At 53.3% G+C, this 3907-nt stretch overlaps 1 pseudogene; it reads left to right on the top strand.

Moving 5' to 3' along the window:
* Positions 1 to 875: 875 nt before the first annotated feature.
* On the top strand, positions 876 to 3512 carry LOC123455755 (annotated as a pseudogene).
* The last annotated feature ends 395 nt before the right edge of the window (positions 3513 to 3907 follow it).

Genomic DNA, 3907 nt, shown 5'->3' with positions numbered 1-3907 from the left:
AGTCTAGTCTAACACACCATACTCCAACAAGGCCCTGCTTGGGCCTCATGCAGAGATCTGGCCCCAGGTGAACAGTGCACGGTGCTGGCGTCGGTCGGCCTGAGCTGTGAGTCCCAGGTAAGCTCTTGGAGCCAATGAAACTTCAAGTTTTCTCATCTGCAAAATGGGCTTTTAAAAATATTTTATTTGAGAGAGATTTGAGAGAGAGAGAGAGAGAGAGAGCGAGCGAGCATGGGAGCATCAGGGCCTCTAGCCATTGCAAACAAACTCCAGATGCTTGTGCTCCCTTGCGCATCTGGCTTACGTGGATCCTGGGGATTCGAACCTGGGTCCTTATGCTTCGCTGGTAAGTGCCTTAACCGCTAATCCATCTCTCTAGCTCAGAATGGGCTTTTTTTTAATGGATCCGGTTGCCCTAAGAAATCAGAGGAAAAGGCGACGACGAGTAGTAGCTGTCATGATTAGGAACCGAAGGGAAGCCCAGGGGAAACTCAGCAAGAAAACCAGAACTCTTGGGCGGAAAAAGGAACCGAAATAGCTTGAGCGCAGGGCGGCGAGCCCGGAAGTGGCTCCGGGCCCGCGCGGGGAGATGGCGAGCCGGAGCGCACGGGCTTCGGGCGGCTCCCCGGCCTCGGGCCAGGGCAGACACGGCCTAGATAAACAGGCCCAGGGTCTGGTCCCCAGCGCCGGGGCGGAGCGGAGCGGGGCCCGATGGGGAGGATAGGTCCGCGGTCCTAGCTCGGGTTGGCAGTGAGCGCGCGCTGCTTCCCGCCCTGGCCAATGAGCTTGCGGGGAGGCCGGCCCTGGACCAATGAGCTTGCGGGGAGGCCGGCCCCCGGACCAATGAGCTCGCGGGGAGGTCTACTTCCGCACCAATGAGCTTGCGGGGAGGCTCCGGACCAATGAGCTTGCAGGGATGCCGGTCCCGGACCAATGAGCTCTCGGGCCACGGCTGCCGGTGCAAAGAGCCTTCACGGCTCTGGGAGGGCCACGGAGGCGCAGGCAGGCAGCCTAAGGCAGCCCTCCGCTCCTGGCCCCTGCCCCGGCCTCCGCCCTTGCGGCTTCCAGAGCATCCCTGGAAGGGCTCCGGGGGAACACTGGGCCTTTTCTTCCCTTGCCAGGCAGCCGGCACACTCCCTCCCTTCCAGCCTGCTGCTATCTCCACTTCCAGGCCAGGCTGGTGTGTGAAATGTTCCCGAAGCTGCGGCCTTCCTTCCGGCCCAAATCCACACAGTCCGCAAGCTAGGTAAAGGGAAGGAGAGCCCTCGGTTCAGCCGCAACTGTGTGCACATAATGTCTTCTCGCTAACCTCTCTGAGCCCCAGGGAGTGTGGCATTCTGGGCGTGCAGACCAAGGTTCTGAGAGATGGTCGTGGATGGACTGGGGCATAGCTCAGTGGCCAGGAGCCCTTGCCTAACTTGTGTCTGGCCTCATATGGGGGAGCCTTAACTAGTGTCCAGACTCAACTCCTGTGGGTTCCTTTGTTTGCAGAGGGACACACAGCAAGGACAGTACATGCTCCCTGGAGCAAAGTTAAGACCTTTCCAGAAGAAGGGAGATGTAGATAGTCTGGGTGCTTCTTACACTCCATAAGTAATACTGCGTTGAGCGACTCCTTTCCACAGCAACTCGCTTTTGTTTTGTGTTGTTTGGGGTGCTGAGGTTGAACCTAAAGCCTTATAAATAAGTTCTCCTCCATTGAGCGACATCCCCAGCCCACAAGTTGTTCATTGACATCAGCCAGAAAAGAACACTCTCCTCCCACATCTCTTCTGGAAACCGTTCTTCGTGGGAGCAGTCATATGTCATTTTGGGGACAAGAATCTTGAGTTTCCAACTCATCTTTTTCACGGTATTTTTCTTTGACCCTGCAAGTCTCCTATACCATTTCTACTTCCCCTTTCACATTTCATATTACATCACTTAATTGAAATTGCTGTATTTTCCTATCCCTTGCCCTCTGATGGAAGAAAGCTACCTGAGTCAGTGGACTGACTGCAACTCCAGCTCTGAGCTGCTTCCAGCGTCCAGTTCCCAAAGTGCCGTCGGGGTTCCCCAGGAAAACCTTTTAAAAAACCACCGAACTGGTATTTGGAAGTTAAGAGCAAGTAAAATCTGACTTTAATAATCCTGACAACTGCTGGGAGTGGTGGTGCCACTGGGAAGCTGAGGCAGGAGGATTGAGTTGCAATATAGCAAAAACAAGTTACATGCTTTGTTATATAATAGCATTGCTTTAAGAAGGCAAGCACATCTAAATCACCTGGGAGCTTGTTAAAATGCAGATTCTGGTGGAAATCCTTCTGGTTCTAACAAGCTCACAGTCCCGCAGTTCATAGATCTTTTTCTGGTAAGGCTCTGTTGTTTGAAATTACTTTATCCTCTTAATAATAGCCTATGAAATTGGTTCACTTTACAAATAAAGAAACTGAAAGATTACTGTTATGTGAACTTAATGTCAAAATGGTGGGCTGGAGGTACACCAGGTGCAAGGCCCTGCATTTGACCCCTAACACCACAGGAAAAAAACTAAATAGATAATTCTCCCCTCTCCCCCCAGACAGAGGCCAGAGAGTTAATGTGTGTTCCCTTTCTCCCCTAGAATCTGCTTCCCGTTTTCTCCCCTCCTCCCCAGAATATTCCCCCTAGTAGTCTTTGGAGGATAAAGAGGAGGAGATTCATTAGTTTATTGATGATACATTTGGGCCAGGTGTCCTCGATGACGTCTGGCAGGAAGCACATGAGTGCCTGGCTGAGTTGGAAGACGTTAGGAAGAAGCAGACCAAGGAGAGAGGGACGCCGTGGACTTGTTGGGTGACCACTAAGAGCGTGGCAGAGAGGCTCAGGAGGGTGCTCACTGAAAAGTGGAAGATGGAGCTCAAGGAGGAGCAGGCCAGTTTTATACCCTCAACCAGGAAGTCTGACGTCCAGCCTCTGGGATGGATCTGAAAGTCTGAGGTGGATCTGTAGACCACTGCTTGTTCAAGAAACGCCCATGGTGTCCGTGTTAGAACCTGCCTTGCCTCAGAGGCCCTCACAGGGCCCCGGAGATGACTGTGGCCTTTCTGAGCAAGCATCGCCAAGGCGGCTGGCTTCATCTGTTAGTGGGAGTCCTCCTGTTAGAACTCCACTAAGCAGATGGTTACTCCTGGCCTCAACCAGTGAATTCTGTGTTTGAAGTTTGTCTATATTTGGCCCCGGATGTCGCCATGCTCCCTTTGGTGAGAGAAGGTCTACAAACCAGGTCTTCCCTTCCAGTCACCTCTTTCCTCCCAGTGTCCATTCTGTTCCCAGCCAGCTTCTGGGAGGAGCGCCATTACAGCCTGCATGGACATCCCCCAGCCAGTGTGCGTGGCTCCCTGGATCTGTTGGTTTCCCCTGGCTGCCATGAATCCTAAGTTCCCGCTAGGGTGAGCTGGGCAGATGGTTCCCCTACACCTGGCTCCTCTGCCTTCTTTAGTGCTCCACCTGGCATTGCTACCACTCCTCCACCTCCGCAGCAGCATGCCTGAGCGCGGGACCTCGCCGACGGAACCCCAGATCTCAGGTCCCCAAAGTTTAGGCTAGGTACAACCCCTCATCCACAGCCCCTGTGACTGTTACATCAAAGATAGCAACAAAACAGAGTGCAGTGGCTGGAGAGATGGCTTAGCAGTGAAGGCACTTGCCTGCGAAGCCTAAGGACCCAGGTTCGGTTTTCTGGGCCCTACACAAGCCAGATACACAAGGTGGTACATGCATCTGGAGCTCGTTTGCAGTGGCTAGAGGCCCTGGTTTGTCCATTCTCTCTCTCTCTAGTAAATAAATAAAAAGTTAAAAACCAACAACAGGGTGCAGCCTAGGAATCGCAGTGGTGCCAGAGGCAGGCGAAGGCACCAGAGCAGCTGTCAGGATCATCTCAGAAAGG

The sequence above is a fragment of the Jaculus jaculus genome, chromosome 18, assembly GCF_020740685.1.
Source record: "Jaculus jaculus isolate mJacJac1 chromosome 18, mJacJac1.mat.Y.cur, whole genome shotgun sequence".
In the NCBI taxonomy this organism is placed as follows: domain Eukaryota; kingdom Metazoa; phylum Chordata; class Mammalia; order Rodentia; family Dipodidae; genus Jaculus; species Jaculus jaculus.
Note: the sequence above shows the minus strand (reverse complement) of the source record. Positions and strands in the feature narration are given on the sequence as shown.